We start from the raw sequence: 17,361 nt of genomic DNA on the forward strand, positions 1-17,361 counted from the left end.
ATACATGTGTTGAAACACTGCCACGGACATTCTTCTGCCTTCTAAGAAAAACCATTAAGTGATCCATATATAAGAGGATCTCTGACATCAATTGGTAATGGATACTGCACACTAAAAAGACCTTGTCTGAAGAGCTCCTGCCCTGCACAAACCTCAGCCTGCTTGGCCTGACCTTCTGTGGCTTTTCTTGCCTGCAGAATAACTTATGAAATTTTTAGCATTCCTACAATTGTAACATCTGGGCCTCATTGTTCTACACCTAGGAAAAAAAGGGGGGCAATGACAAACACACTTTGCATTCGCATACTCTTTCACCTGTTTCTCTACATGTTTTGAATCAAAATGCTCAAGCATAAATTTCTATTTGCTTGTGGCTTTCCTGCTGATAGGAAGCCAGGAAGCACGGGGTGCAGAGCCCAGCACAGGGATTTCGTGCATATGATGGATGCTGGGACACTGCTGTGTGTTGGGCAGGTATATATATTGTCGACTCTAAATATGCTGGATGATTTTTGGCCCTCTATTAAAAGTACCAACCTAGCACTGGTATCCGAGCTGTGTTTTCATTAGTCCTTTTCAAGTGCGAGAGTTTCTCTCTTGCACTGAACTGTGAGTGAAGGACACCAAGAGGCCTTGGGTTCTTTTTGAAGAAAGCCAACTTTCCGTGTCAAGAAAAAATTGGTCCACATTTAAAAAAGAATCTTAAAATCAGATCCATCATATTTTACTCTTTCCAGTCATTTGCTTTTACATCAGCTGCTTTACCATGTTATACAAGTTGTAGGAAGTGTCGTAGATAACTTGTGAAACTTCAAATTTTGGGGGCATTATATCAATTTCAACGGACAAAAGCATCAGAGGAGCAATGTGTGTGTACTGGGGCTGGGAAGGGCGAGACTAAAAGGTGTACTCACAGACTCATTAACTTAAGGAGTGCAGTGTTACTTTGTGTTATAATTCGATAGAGTGCTTGGAAACAAGTAAAAGATCAGTTTGTGGTGGGGAGGAATAATCCAGCCTCATGCGGATGCCTTTTATTTTTAGAGAAATGTGTCTCCCTCAGACCCTTGTGAAAATAAATTGTGTGGAGCAGAGGGACATTGCCTGCATGCAGAATCAACTATTTGCCAAATGTTTTCTTTGTTTAAAATATGCACTTGCTAGACTGAAGCCCAAACTGCAAAGTTCAAACCAACACTCAAATTCTAAACAGCGCAGACTTTAAAGTCACTGAAGTCCAACTGGGAATTGCGGCTCTACAAGCAGTCACGGAGTTAAATTTCCACACCAGCCTTTGCTTACAAAATATCAGAAGAGGTGCAAGTACTACCACCTGTTTCCTTCTGCATCACTCCCAGTTTTTCCAACAGCTCAACGGTTGGTGCTCTCTGCCAGGATGGGGATGACCCAAGTGCGTTTCTGAAGTGATGAAAAAGCATTTGAACTCAAAAATATCTGGGTATCCTCAGGAAGGATTCCTTCAGTCTCTCCTGTGAAAGGTACCTGAATTGTTTTGTAGAATATTCATCAGGAAACAAATAAACAAAATGATAATAATAAATTGGCACACCTACATACTTGCTGAGTGTTTTGTGTCCCTGTCTCTGTAGGGTTCCTGCAGGCAGGCAGAGCCATTACTGATCAAGCAGATGGAATGATGGAGCAGAAAAGGGACCTTTCCATCAGTACAGGGGGAGCAGCTCCATCATGTCCTGGGCTAAGCCTAAAGGAGAGGGGAGAATTATTGCTCTGATATCTTTACTCACCCAGCTTTGTAGGCACATTAGAGGTCACTTAGCAGACAATCCCATTGACCAGTGTCCATAATCATTAACACATTCTGGGGAAACTTTGGATTGCCAGATACACATTTTTAATTTATTTGGTTTAATAACCTATGATGGTCTTTACAGACAAGGAAGTCAAAGGTTTCTTTCATCCTAAATTTTGCTGTGAATGAAGCACAGCGCAGGACAACCAGTGAGAGCAGTGCCAGTATCTGAAAAGATACCACTTCTCTTTCACTTTTCTGACATAAAAATCACTTTCTTACTGATTCTAAGGTGATATTAGTGAGCTTTGGGCAAACAAATGCACCCAGATTTTTGCCCCAAACAACTGGACTATCTCATGAACCAGATTCAGAGCTTTCAGCAGAGAAATGTCCCCTAAAGGACTCATGGTTCCTTTGTCATCTTTGGTAATCTTTCCCTAAGAATCTGCATCACTGTGGCTTGATTTAAATATGGAAGTGGAGTTTGACTTCCTCCATCATTTTGTAATTGATGTATAATGTACGCACATCTTGGGTATGTAACTCCAGGACTCAGGGGGACCAGGGCTGGGGTTCTCTCCTGCCACCTGAGTGGAAAGCAGTGGGAGAAAAAAGCCAAGTTGAAGGCAGGATGCTGTGCTCCATGATGAAGTGACCTCAATGGGAGGGCCTGACGTGCCCAGCTGGAGTGGCAGCCACCAGACCCCAGTGGACATCCTCAGGGAAGGAGCTCCGCAGACGGGGCCCCACTGAGAAGGTTCAAACAGCAAACCAGAGCGCAGCTAAACCGTACGGTTTAAAAAAATGAAAGAAAAAAAGATGGTTTTCATGTTCCATAAGGCTATGATTATGTGATATACATATTTTTATTCAAGATCAAAGCGCTGTTTTTAATAGTTAAATATTCACAGATGTAAATGAACTTCGATTTGCATAAAGCGATAATTATGTTATTCATTAGGACTTGGTAAATGTTGTGCTCAAATTCCACGATCATTTTGCTTTAGGGTTACGGAGAAACAAGTTTATGAGTTTGAGGAGAAACCTACTGTGAAAGTAAATGGCGGAGCTGATTTTCACTGAGCAGCCAGGTTGATTTCCCTACCTCCTACGTTCTCAGTGCGGCATGTCCAGTCTAGCCCATCATATCAGCTCATGTCTGTGGGGAGGCCCAGGGCTGCTGTCCCTGCAAGGTCATCTGTCACTGCCAGACGGGGAGGGGGAGCTGTCACTCTTCCCGCCTAATTGTGCCTTCCCAGCTGCACCGCACGCCTGCCCGGGCCCCTGCTCCCGGTGCTGTGGGAGAGACCCATCTTCCCTCCCCGAGCACACACACATACCTTCCCCTGGGTCACCGGGAACAATGGAGCAGGGAGGACAGGGCAAGCTTGCACCGAGCTGCAGACACTTGATAAATGGGTGGGCAGGCGGCGAGTGACAATATGCAGACAAGTGATATCATTTGCAAATGGATTCAGCAAGGGAAGCAAGAATACAGAGTGGGGGGAAGAAAAGTCAGGGGTATGGAAAACGTTTCTCATTAACCCTTTCGGGTGGGTAGGAAATGTGATAGCTTGGCTCTCTGGGAAAAAGTGTTGGGAATACAGCTTTTTGGTTCTTCACCCACAATCTTTGGGCAAGTGAAACATCCCACAAGGAAGTCACAGGGCACTAATTGCCTTCTTGAAAACCACATTTTTAATATCTCTACTGAGGGCCCTCTCTCCAGATGCATAGATATGGGCATCTTTGTGTTGACCTGAGATTTACCTTACTTAACTCTTTCTTTGGAGAAGTTCCCACCTCCTTTTTCAGGTGCTGAGGTGGGTTCCTCAGAACAAAACCAGGTGCTAGGGCTATGGTGACCCTGCTCTTCACACACCCCATTGATGGTGGCATGGCCCCATGTGGTGATGATGCAGTCCCATTGCACTGGTGAGTCACGAGCCAGCGTCATCAGGGGACATCATGTCCCCGTTAGGCCAGCAGACATGGTGTGGTGTTGGGCAGAACTGCAATAAGAGTGAAGGGCTCTGTGGGAGGAGGTCACCCAGCCAGCTGGCAAACAGAAGGTAGAGATGTTGCACACTTTTTACATACTTGCATATGTAAATACTTTGTAACGGTCATGAGAAAAAATCACCTTCTCTCCCTCACACCCTTTCAAAACTGTGGTATGAGAAACACTGCGGCAGTTGTCGTCAAGTAGATTGAATTCTAAAAGGGACTAGACAGCCTACTAAACTGTAGGATCATTCTTTCTTTTCACTACAGACCTATTTCTTTCTATCTGTGTGCATTTGCTCTGGTTCCACTCACACAGCACTCTGGACAAGTGTTACGTCCAGTGGCTTCATGCTATTTGCTTTCCTGTCTCTCAGCCCCAGTTGTGCCAGTGGAGCTGATGCTGCACTGCTAAGGTCAGGTTGTCATAATGGATGTCAAGGGTAGGACATCTGCTTGGAGACCATGAGACTTTGGGGTCGTGGAGTTATTATATGCAACTTGAGTGGTGGCATCACCTCTGCAAATTTCTGGGATCATTAAGCAGCACAAGTTTTGTATTTACTGAAGGAGTATGGGCTGTGTTACTTAGTCACAGACTGTGTACAGGCAATGCTATGACCAAGTTTTGGGGCTTTGTTTTTTCTTTTTACTGAAGGGCTGATACCAGCTGGACAGACAAGCAGGATGCTTCTTAGCTGTCTCAAATTGTTCTCTGCTAAAAACAAAACCATCATAATGTGGGTTTGAAGGTATACCAGGGATAGACTCCACAACTCACCTAAGCTCCAGCAGTACTTCATGGGATACAGCCTCTCATCTGTGCTTCTTGCCTTTTTTCAACGTAGTCTGAACTTTGAAGCATTGCCTCTGGCCCCTTTGCCTACAAAGAAATGTCATCTTTCTCTCCCATTCTCTTAACTTGGTGGGTATTAGCTATATTTACCATATTACAGTTATTCTATTTAAAAGCACTAAGAATACAGATCAAATAGCCAGATCATCCATTAACAGCCTCATTATCCTATTGATGAAGACACTTTTCTGACTTTTAATGTTGGCATGGTCAGGATATATTAGAACTTGCCGGTCATTAATAACTTCACACACACACACAGATCTAAATGGTCAATTAACGGCCACATCTGCTTTAATGTTACTTATTAACTTGTATTACCTATAACATCTCCTAATGCCTTTGAAACTTACTTCACTTAATTCCTGCCTTTTCTTTTGTTCTTTGGCCCCATGTTAATATTATCTTTTTTTTTTTTTTTTTTGAGACTCTCTTATTGTAAGGAAGATGGGCAAGATGACCTGATAGCCTTTCCCATCTATGATTTCTGTATGTACACTTTCCTCATTATGAAACTCCTGCAAAATAGAAGACAGAATATCAGGACTGGCATCTGAAAAAAAAAGTTTTTTCACTTACCATCTTGCTGTGCTGCTGGCCTTGATCTAGCTGCCTAGCTCTGCATCTTTTGCCTTCAGGACACCAAGAGCCCAAAGGTGGAAGATGGTCATTAAGGATCATAAAGTCTCCGTCAGTAGAAACAAAATCACACATCTCCTTTCTTATCTGTTGCTGACCTTTTCTTTTCTTTCTTTCTTTATTTTTGTAAGGAGACTTTTACATTGGCCAGATAAACCAAAGGTATGGGTTTTAGCCTTGTTAGATCATACACTGGCTTTCTGGCACTCAACAGAATGTCTTTCACTTAAGACTTTGCATGCCAGATTACTCAATTACTGCTGGAAATCCTTTCTTCTTTATGCACATTGATTCAGGAATTTAGAATTGCTTCAGTGAGCTCCAATGTCTAACAGCAGTCTAAAAAGTAAAAAAACAACAACGTTGGTTCCCCTGGTCAAGGTGCGAAAAAATGGCAGTCGTTTTCTCTGTGCCTCAGTTTCCTCATTTGTCAATCTAGGCTGAAAATTTTGTGGAATTAAATTCCTTACCCTTTGCAAGATATGTGAAAGTCTCACTTGGCTGTTCCCTGTCTCATATTACCCACACGTGGGGGTGAACTTGGGCTGATCCCGAACTGCTGTGCAAATCCTTGTTATGACCATTTTGCTTGATCTTAGATGTGACTGGCCTTCCATTTCTCCTGAGGTGGCTGAAAGGGAGCTTAAGAGCAGCTCAACAAATGAAAAACTACATGGTAAGAAGTCAGTAGTTGGAACAAAACTGAAAATGTGGCATTTAGTAATACAATAAGTGCCAGTAAATACTTCCCCTGGCTATTGCTTTTTGCAGTGGTCCTTTGTCAAAGCTCCTGAGCCAAGACGAGCAATGGACACCTTATCTGAGTGCCCCTGAGGAACTGAACTACATGTCACCAAGGTCATGTGCACCTCTACCAATGAGATAATCCTAGGGATTTGTCCAGGACTCAGATTTTGAGAACTGCCAAGCCCTTACAAAAGGATGACTTCCAGTTCCTCTAAAATCATTCTGAACATAAGGCAAATGTTAAGGTAAACGCAAAGAAGACTGCTTTTCATGCAATCCAAATTTAACAACATAGTTACTCAATTTCAAGACAGGTGGATAGAAATAGAAAAGCATAATTATAACTATCTATATGTTAGATCACCCAAGAGGTGTCTTTCTCTGTTTCATCCAGCTAGCAAGCTGTCAGATGCTTATGCAATCTCTTGGCACAGCCCTTCCTTACAGAGAAGTGTAGTCTCAGGCTGAGCTTTCAGATTTAGGAACAGGTTTATCTTTACAACCCCCAACCTTCCCTGCAGACCCATTCTGAATCTGATATCTATGCTGGATAAATGCTCCTTACCACCTGGCAGAGCAGGGGATCAGCCCTCAGCATATGACTTCTTTATACACCGAGCCCAACATTTCATGTAACCACCTATACTTTATTCAGTCTTACTGCTACAAAGAGAGAAACGAGAATAGTGTGCATAGTGCTTTCCAATTTCTCATCAAGATTAGACATGATGATAAGTAACCACTTCGTAGTGATAGTAGGTGTTAGCTGGGGTGAATGAACCTTAGGCTGGGCTCTGAGGCATTCTGGGCAAGGAATTTCAGTGCTCTGGAGAGTACTGAATAATGATAAAGAGTTATACATTCCTGAACTCATCCTTTTATTTTGTATCTATTTAATTTTAATCTTAATTTATTATAAACAGGGGGAAAAAGCATATTCAAACCTCCACAAAGGGAGAAGGCTCTGGTTTTAATATTAAAATATGTCATTTGCAATAACCTTTATGGCTTTGTCATATACTCTCAATAAATGGCTTCTAAGATTGATTAAAGACCTTAGCTTTGCTTCACATGCTAATCAATCTCACTAGCCAATTAGGGCTTTGGTGCTGGAGAGCAACAAAGATCATCTCTTAGCTATATATGGCAGCATTCATTGTGCAAGCCAAACCTTTATGATCTAATACTGGTAAAGGAACTCATGACAGTTTATGGGAAAAGAACATCAAAGAAATACAGGATTATTCATGTTGATGCTTAATGAGAAGATATTTGAAAGTTGTGTTTCAGAAGGGTAAAAGCTAAATGCAGAATTGGCTTTCTGGTGCTGGAGCTGAATTGGTGCTTAAGGTTAGCAGACTCCTACCTCTAAGCTACTCCACGCTCTTCTTTCCTGTTATGACTTGGAGTATGCCAATTAAATTTACTTCAATTTCCCATCCATAAAATGGGAATAAAGATGCCTGGTTTTCCATCTGGATGAGCTGAGAAGAATTAGCTTATGCTGGAATTAAATGAAAAATGAGACATCAGTTGCAACAATACCACAGTTTCCCACTTGAGCAATTAACTGAAAATGAATTTGGATAAATAACACCAGAACTACATTGAGCCTGCATGTCACCACCTCCTTGGTCCTGCGTGCAGACAGCATGGTAGGCTCTGTAAAAAGAGTAGGGCTGTACTCTAAGTTCTGCATGTCTCTACAGCTGACCTGCCTGATGGCTTTCAGAGCAGAGGAGCCACCAGCTAGATGTGGAGAATCAACGTTTGTTGTGCCAGCTCAGCTCATGATGTGCCTGAGTTATACATAAATAAACAAACAACTTCAGGCGCCAGGGCTAAAAGCCCCTGCATTTTTCAGAAGATTTTGACACACTCCAACCATAAAGGGAAGTCTCACCCTGTGCCATGACCAGGCACCCCAGCAGGAACTGCCGTTCTGTTAAGCGTGCTCTGGTCCCTTCACAGTGGGTTGCCATGTCCTGATTGGTATCTCTGCCTATTAACGTAATTTGAATAACTAACGGTACTAATAAATAAAGTGGTAAAGTAATAACAAAAATAAAAAATCACTCTGTGTCATTAAAGTCTTTTTCATTTTCTGTAGTGAATATTTATTCCAAAACACTTTAGTATCAAAGGTATTCCAAAACACTCTATTTCTGAGAATAAACATTTCAAAGTGTTGAAAGATCAAATTCCTGGAATTCATCTATTCTTGAGCTGGATGCTAACAACATGTTTGTACTAGACTGAGGGCATTATCTGAGTTCCATGTATAGCCTGAATTCCAGACGAGACTGAAGCCAATTTTATTTACGTTTGGTCTCAGTATAATATCTTTCCGTCATTCAATTGTCTAGGTCTAAACACTGCAGGAAAGTTACTCTGAAATGAACGTCTGGGTGTCAGGGGCTAGCGAGCTAATAGCATAATTACTTTTGTAGTCTTTATTAGTTGAAATGTTTATTAGAAAGGTTACTTTTTATCCAATGAAAGATGACAAGCTGGGTTTGATTGAGCACTGTTTGTTGTTTTAATATTGTTATCTGTGTGAATGGGTTAACACACTTCTCATCTTCCAGAAGCTGAAGGCTATGAGAAATCCCAGGGGTAGCCACTCCTCAGCCTGCATTTGCTGCCTTTGCCAAGGAAAGATCCCATAAGATTTCCCCCCCTCCGTCACTTAAAGGTTGTGATGATTTTTAATGTCACTGCCTAGATGGCCTGGAGATTTTTATCTATTGCACTTACAGGTCACCTTAATATTATCTCACTCAGAGGGGGGAAAAAGTTTCTAGTGGGATAATATTAAGTTATACAGCATGACACAAGGTCAGACTGTGAGAGACAAGAATATATGAATAAAGCCAGTGGCCATGAGAGTCACCAGTGTGAAAGAAAGGAAGAAAGGAAGAAAGGAAGAAAGGAAGAGAGAAGAAAGAGAGAAAGAGAGAAAGAGAGAAGAAAGAGAGGAAGAGAGGAAGAGAGGAAGAGAGAAAGAGAGGAAGAGAGAAAGAGAGAAAGGGGAAGGGAAGGGAAAAGGGAAAGGGAAAGGGAAAGGGAAAGGGAAAGGGAAAGGGAAAGGGAAAGGGAAAGGGAAAGGGAAAGGGAAAGGGAAAGGGAAAGGGAAAGGGAAAGGGAAAGGGAAAGGGAAAGGGAAAGGGAAAGGGAAAGGGAAAGGGAAAGGGAAAGGGAAAGGAAAGGAAAGGAAAGGAAAGGAAAGGAAAGGAAAGGAAAGGAAAGGAAAGGAAAGGAAAGGAAAGGAAAGGAAAGGAAAGGAAAGGAAAGGAAAGGAAAGGAAAGGAAAGGAAAGGAAAGGAAAGGAAAGGAAAGGAAAGGAAAGGAAAGGAAAGGAAAGGAAAGGAAAGGAAAGGAGGAAGAGAAAGAGAGGAAAAATGCTAGTGGAGAAGAAAAGTAGCAGAGGGGGAACAGAAAGAAAAAAGAAAGATTAAAATGAAAAAAGAAAGGATCAGGGTCAGAGTGGGTGATGTATAGTCATCCTTCTTATCCCAATCAGCTGCATGCTCTCAGTGGCCGTGCACATACTGAATTAGCTCCAGTCTGTTTCTTTTCTCTGGGACTCCATCTTTTTGAAAATACATCATCAGTACAACTCCATCCTGAAGGCATATTACGCTAATGCATCATTATTGCGATGGCTGACTGATGATGCACTGGTGCCATACATCACCAGAGCTGTGCCTCTCTCTCATGAAATGTTGGCATGATACATAATCAGGGAGAAGCACACAGCTCCCAGTTCTAACCACTCCAGAAATGTGAATTACCCAAAATTAAAGCTAAAGCCTTGATAAAGGGGAGCAGGGAAAAGTGAACCTCCCTAAGTGTCCAGCAGCGTCCTGAACCTCATGGGAAATCCTGTGATAACTTCGAGCTGCATTAGTGGAAGTGCCTGGAAGGCTGCCAAAATCCAGCTGTTAGGCTTGGACAGGAGTCATGAATGCCTTAGCAGCATGGTAGTGATGAGAGACAGCTACCACGAGCTGAAGAGGGTATACAGCAGCACACTGCTCCTGCCATGTCTGTGAAAGTAGAATCACAGCCAGACCAACACGCTGACCTGTGAAGCGGATAGAGGGGCAATGGGGACACTGCTGGAAAGGGTGTGTTGTGTCTTATCTTGTATAGAACTGCCTGAGAGTGGCAGAACTTTTGAGCTGAGGATCACTGCTCCCTTTGTCTTCCTCCACTTCCTAAAACACTCACTTTGCCTCTACAGGACCCTATGGAAGCTAATGGATGCCTGATGAGTTGGCAGACACAGGCCCTAGCAAGTGGGAAGCTGCGTCACATTATTGCTTATCTGACTTTGTTTTGGGAGTGGAGTATGGAGGAATGGAAACTTGGCTGAATGGCATCTGAATCTTGGGATTAATTTTGAGACTGGAAGACATAAAACAACCATTGTTGATCCCCATACAGACCTTCTTCCTGTCCTGCAGAGTTTGCCTACCATACACAAGTTGTTTTGTACAAATCTATCTCAGTACTTCCTTCCAATACAGCTCGTACAATAGCCTCACACTCTGAATTAGAGTGGTTCTCTCTGTTTATGGCTGTCTGTATTCCTGGAGCACCTTCAGTCTGTGAGCCTCAGTTCCCCACCAGTCAGAGTGGGACCAGGGACACAAATCTCCTTTAAAGTCTTGAACAACTCTGCACAAGATCTCTACTTTATATTGTTTCTTGCAAGCTCAGTATGAAATAAGGTGCTTTCCACTTGGAGGGAGGGTCCCTCTTATCCCCAGTTATTATTCTCTTGGGGACAGGGAAAAACGTACCTCCAGCCATAGACAAACATCATTTCAAGAGCTGAATTCTTCTCTGTCTTCCTTCATTGTGTCACCTGTGTGACAGTCGATCTAGAATACATTTGAAGTAGATCTGTTGTTCAGAATGGAATCATTCCAGATCTACACCCACATTATTGACAGTTGAATTTGCTCCAGTGGTGCTAACCAGAGATGATTTTTTTACCAAATATCTTGGAAATGTAAACTGTCAAAAATTAGAAAAGACATCAACTCAGCATATCAAGGTATCATTTTTCCTTCAGCCTTGCAAAATTGCTATGCACCTGCCATACTTCATGTATCTCTTAATGGACTTAATATCCTGCTTTTTCACAAGGGAAATAATCCCATCACAAGGCTGCAGCTATATTAAGGAGCACTGGTTTGCAGTGTTCATCATATAAATACCAAATTGGGCTGTGTGCATGAAGTCTGACATTTAAGAATGAATGTGCCACAGCAAGAAAATCTGAGGCTTTGCAAGAATGAATGAATTTTGGCAGCATAAAACAATAAGTTTTTCTTTTAAAGCCTGATTCCTCGCAAGACATTGCTATCTGTAAGATCTTCTAATAATAAGTTATTCTGCAAATTCTCTTCTAGTACAGCAGGCTCCAGAGTGAGTTGCTGGAACATTCGTTTTAGATCTTAAGAGGTTCTTCAACAACTGGGGTTCACCATCTGTGGGAATGATGGGCAGGAAAAGCTTTCACTTGCAAAATCACAAGGGTGCGTGCAAATATACACTCATGTTGATGATTCTTTACAAAATAATCACTATTTTTGGGTTTCCAATGACTAATTTATAATTTCTGTTTGGCAGTAACCAGAATCTGGAGTCACTGTCGGAGGGTCAATGGTAACAGGACAAAGAAATAGCTGCCACAGGATGCCTTGAGGCAAGGCAACACAACAGGTTCATCCCCTCTGCTGACATGGTGAAGACAGACTCAGCCAACAGCTCCATCCTTGCCTGCCCTGCCTAAACCTGATAAAGCTCTTCAAGCTAATCATCAGCCTGAAATAAAATTTTAAACAAAGTGACAGTTCAGTTCAGGTAAGCACTCATAGATACAGATGGCTCTGTGGGCTGTCCAAGTAGCTTTGGCCTGCAACAACAAGGACTGCAGAATTAATCTAAAAATATCTACAGAACATGGCTTTTCTGCTTTTTACCCTGTCAGAAGTGCAATAAGAATAATAATTTCTCATTGATTTTTGACACTTGCTTTACAGTTCTCCCCCTCCAGCACTGGTCAGGATCAGGAAAGAGATTCAGAAAAAATAACTGAAAGACTATTACTGGTCAGTACTCAAACTTCAGGCAGAGTACCGAAGATGACAATATATGGGGTGGACAGGAAAGTGCTAAATGTTTCTGGGATCCACTGGTACATATGTTTCAAATTAGGATTTGTTGAAGCCAACAGGTCATGTTGCCATTTGCCCACATAGAGAAGAACATTTAGAGTGCTGCAACTTTTTGGTATCCACTTCATAGCTTGTGTCTTTGTCCAGCAACATAAGAAAAAGCCAGAGGAAAGGTGCCTGAAGTTAGTTGCCGAAGAGGTCAAGAGGCTTGTACTGCCTTTTTATCAACCAGAAACATCTATGGGGAAATCAATAATGTAACTTCTTTCCTTTGGATTTGATTAAAGAAACATTTCAGGCTGCAATTTGAAAGCAAACACACAAACTGAAAGCCCATTGGCTTCATCTTACAGCTACTATCTCCCAGTGCACTGGAAAGTGAGGGGGAGGAATTATTCTCCCATAACATGTAGAGAACAATTTTTTAATGCCTTAATTATTTCCCATGTGCACAAAGCATTTCAGTCCTATTGTTTCTTTTCTCAGTCTGCTTGGGTCATTGGTAAGCAGATCACTTTGCCCACCCAGTGGAGTGCGAAACTCCAGGAAAAGCTAGATAACGACGTGTATGCTTGTTGCCCCAAGGTTAGCACTCCTGATGTCTACAGTCTCCCCTGTGTTCATTGAGTAATCAGTGTATAGTCTGTAGCTTGGTTCTAGTGAAAAGCCCAGCCACAATGCAGCTGGTATAAAACTCTAGGGCAGTGCACAGATTAACAAAAATATATGGTGTCTCTTGTGATCTTTGTTGTTTTACTGGATATCATCATGGAAAATATCAAATCTTATCTAGATTTCAAATTATTGTTCCCCCAAAATCTAGACTACCATTTCAACCTCCTAGCCAGCCTCTATACTGACTGACAACTATGAGCCCATTGGCTCTTCGGTTTATGCTGCTGTGAGACTGAAACTGGACTGAGCTGGGGCTGAGCAGGACTGTGGAAGATAGAACCAAGACTATATATCATCAGCTAGCTGGCCTTCTGCCTTCACTGTCCTCTTACCAGCACCAGAAACAAAAAGTTCTTTAAGTTAATAGAACAAACCCAATTCATTCTGGAACAAAGTGCCTATAAGAGATGTTAGTCATCACCTTAATGCAATTCTATTTACTTCCATGAAAAGTAAGAGTGGGCAAAGCCTAGATTTTTCTGGATTTCGAAGTTAAGACATTTAACTCATCACACTTTTAATACCGATGCTGTACTGTGTAGGTTCAAGCCAGTTCAAGATGAGCAGTGTGTGCTTAAGAATTTGGATTTCGTTTCCACCTTCAACTGTATTTGACATATGAATTGAGTTGTAAGCATAGAACCCAAATTATTGCAATTAAGCTTCATTCTGTCACTGCAGGACAGCCTTGTGTATCAGTTATGTTTTAAGATATTCAGAGTATTCCAAAGGGAGGTAAATAAGGAGTGACACTATGGTGTAGGTGGGATTTGTGAAAAGAGACATCAACTGTGGAATATCTTCTGGAAAAAGAAACACACATTAATCTTCAAGGCACTTATTTATAGCACACACACAGATACACATATATATATATATATATCAGCATGAGGTTATTCAATCATATGTAAGTTAACCTCCCCTTCAGTGAAAAACTTTCTCTAGGAATACAACGAGCAATTGAGCTTCCAGAATAAGCAGTTGAGATTCCACTTTTACTGCTTTGACAATTCTGAACCAGTATTCATTCATAGCAACTTCTGAAGTGTCACCAACTGAATTTTTGTACTGAAAGCCTATGCAGATGAAACAGTGTCCATTTTACCTCCCACCCTAATTTGCAAAACACACCGGGGCAGGCATTGCAAAACACACCGGGGCAGGCAGTTTCTTCCATTGAAATTTCAGTCTGAAGCTGGGACAGTGTTAATGGAACAGAGCAAATTCTCACTCTTGTTCTCCAGCAGTGGGACCTCATGTGCTCAAAGCGAACCAAGCTTGAAACAATCTTGGTCTTGATTAAAGACCAGTCATTTTCCGTTTTTAGAAGGGAAAGTATATATTTTTTTTACTTTGGATGAACAGATATAACAGCTTGATATGAAGGCACAGTGGGTGAAGCTGAGAACTATTTATATTTTGTTTTCCTCGCTGTAGGAAGAATTTGTCCTTCGCTTGGGAAAAAAGTTGTCCCAGAATTGAAATTACTCTTTGAGAAGAGAACAAAGAAGGCAAAGTTGGGACTTGTAATCACAGAATCATGGAATTGTAGAGGTGGGATCATCTATCTGAACTCACCTGCTAACTTAGGTTTCCCACAGTAGGTTATACATAAAAGTGTCCTGGCAGATCCTGAACACCTTCATGACTTCTCTGGGTAACTTGTTCAAGTCCTCTGTCATTCTCACAGCAAAATTTTTCCTCATGTTTAAAGGAACATCCTTTGTTCCAGTTTGTCCTCATTGCCTTTTGTTCTGTCATCGTTGAAAAGAGCCTGTCCTCATCCATTTGACTCCAAACATTAGGTATTTATAAACACTGACCAAACTCCCTCTCAGCATTCTCTTTTCCAGGCTGAGCAGCCTGAGGTCTCTCAGGCTTTCCTTATAAAGGAGGTGATCCTAATCATCTCTATGACCTTCCTAGAAGTTCCCTGTGAGTCTTGAACTGAGGAGCCCAGAACTGGGCACTGGGCACTGTACTCCATTAAAAGTGTCACTGCACTCTCCTGTGCCGAATCTGCTCCCAAACCTGTGGCCACCTGGGGCTCCTGGGTTTCTGTATCATACATGCTTGGTATGATTGAGTTCATCAGATGTTCTGCCAGCCTCAGTTAGTGCAGACCAGAGTCTGCATGGCTACAAATATGGGCTGTAGATTACCAGAAGGTCTTGCCAAATTTCTTGAGAAAGGCTCAGATTATTAATTAAATGAGCATAGTTCAAAACATTTTGCAGTAAACACTTGACAGGAAGAAAAAAAATAACAAACTCAACTTTTAATGTATTTTGCTTCTAAAATATTATTTAAAATCTTATCTGTTTTTGTTTCACAGATGGGACTTTGAGCAATCTGGTCGAGAGGGAAACATCCCTGACTATATCAGGGGGTTTGAAACCAGATGATCTTAAAGGTTCCTTCCAACACAAACCATTCTGTGATTCTACACATTTCATGGACAGCTGTAAACAAATTTTCAAGGGTGTCCTCGGAAATGTGAGCTTTCTTTGTGAAGCAAGAAGGCCCTTTCTAAAACTGTGGAGATGACTGCAGCAGTGCGTATTCCTGGGGAGAATGACAAATGGATCTCCAGTTTAATGGCAAAAGACTGAGGGAAAAACAGAGCATATGGAAAAATTGTCACTTTCATCCCTTAGAAGTATCATCTAATAACATGAAATTCCCTTCAGAACTCTTGGGGTTAGGATTTATAGCATGACAGAAATGCCTTTCCTAACCAAAGATAATGTGGAAACCTGCTAAGGCATTTGGAAGGTCTTTCCAAAGAGGCTGAACAGAAGATCTTCAGACATCCTTGGGACAGGAGAGTACAGGTGTTTCAGGCAGAATTACCAGTAGTTTAAGGCAGGAAGAAGAATATACTGTATTCTTTTGGAATATATAGGGAGAAAATGAGTTTGTAAAATATGTTTACCCACACTGAAACTTAGCCAGGGAGAAGGAGAGAGTACTCTTGGCAATCACATGTGGTCAATATTTCAGCCTTATACCTCATACAAAGCTCCAGGCTAGTGGTCTCTGAGCAGGGAAACAGACCTCCAGCCTGGCCTTGGGGAGCTCTCTTCATCCCCCATAGGCTTCTGAGATGAAATGCCTCTGCACCATTTAACCACGTACTGAGCGCACACATCTAACACCCCAACAGCTCCTAGCACACCTGTGCAGCCCGAGGTGACTACATAAAAGAGGCTAATAAAGCAGTACTTACATTTCATTCATTTTATTCACCGGCTTGAGATTTCAGGGATGGAACAGAGCACAGCTGGCCTTTGGATGTTAAATATGCTTCATAAGCCAGCACCAGTTCAGCACACAGGCAGAAGCCTTCTTGTCTCGTGGCTCTCCACAGGCAGTAGAAAGGAAGTATGTTGGCATTCTCACAGCTGGCAGTGGGGCTGGCACCAGGGAACTGTAAATACAGTGTAGGCATGATGGTGCAGGCTGCCAGGGTGAGAGCAGGTCACTGTGCCTCCAGGGGCTCCTAGCCACCCGCATGGAGCACTGGGAGTAGCACTTCCCTCATTTTTAACCCAGGTGAAGGGCAAAGTGGAGGGTGGGTAACTGAGAGTTGGAGTCAGGTCTGGCAGTGAAGAGGAGGTGCATCTCAGGAGGTTTTGGGACCTGGCTAACCTGCCAGAAAAAGGAGCTGCCTGCAGTTCTGGCCTGAAGAAACTCCACACTCAGAAGCACTGACTGGCCTGGGGTTTCTCCCTGCTGTGCCAGAAGTATCCGTGAACACTTCAGTCCTGTTCCTCCTCTTCTGCCTGGTCTGTCTGCCTCTTCACATGGCAAAGGGGATTTTCCATTTCTATCCCATTACACCTGGTATTGTGCACCAAGGTGGGTATGAGAGTCTCAGTGAAGGTCTCATTGTTCCATATGATTTGGGCAGCTGGGACTAAGGAAAAGGTAAAGGGATAAATGAGCAAAGAACTATCTCACGTGCGGGTTTTACCAGTCAGAACATCACTGTCTACTTGTTCTTCCACAGTGCCAAGGGGATTAGAGGGAAGAGAGACATCTAGGGAAGTAGAGGAAAGCTTTCTGGTCAGGAAATATTTGTATCTATGATTTTCAGAGTCTAATTTGCTCCTTATGACTATGTGCACAGTCCCATTGAAATTCCGCATTTGTTAAATTATTCAAATCAGCTCCTTTTTGGCTGTATGCTGACAAAGGAACTCAGGGGCATTTTGCTTAAAACGTCTGTTTCTCAGAGGATGATAATGGCTTTTGGGATGTACTTGCCCTGGACAGATGACTCTGCTAATGTGGTGTGATGGTGGGGCTTCCCCCATCAGATACCAAAATCAGTGTCCAGATACTCAAAACTGTGAGCTGAGTACAAAGGCCTTCTGAAAAGCAGGCATAAACACTGGGAACAGCTGATACTGAGCACAACTGAGAGGTGGCAGCCCCAAGTGACTTACCACTGGACCTAAGTAAGTTTCTTT

General features: G+C 42.3%; 1 long non-coding RNA gene across 1 annotated transcript; it reads right to left on the reverse strand.

Annotated features, from left to right (window-relative positions):
* Positions 1-2,569: 2,569 nt before the first annotated feature.
* Positions 2,570-16,238, reverse strand: LOC136060879 (uncharacterized). The gene is made up of 4 exons (XR_010623398.1): positions 16,116-16,238; positions 5,744-5,904; positions 4,560-4,661; positions 2,570-3,832 (listed from the first exon to the last, which is right to left on the reverse strand). It is a non-coding gene; the product is annotated as an uncharacterized LOC136060879 (long non-coding RNA).
* Positions 16,239-17,361: the final 1,123 nt, after the last annotated feature.

This window comes from Cyrtonyx montezumae, unplaced genomic scaffold, assembly GCF_038088225.1.
Source record: "Cyrtonyx montezumae isolate F1298 unplaced genomic scaffold, pur_monq_1.0 scaffold_10, whole genome shotgun sequence".
NCBI classification, from domain to species: domain Eukaryota; kingdom Metazoa; phylum Chordata; class Aves; order Galliformes; family Odontophoridae; genus Cyrtonyx; species Cyrtonyx montezumae.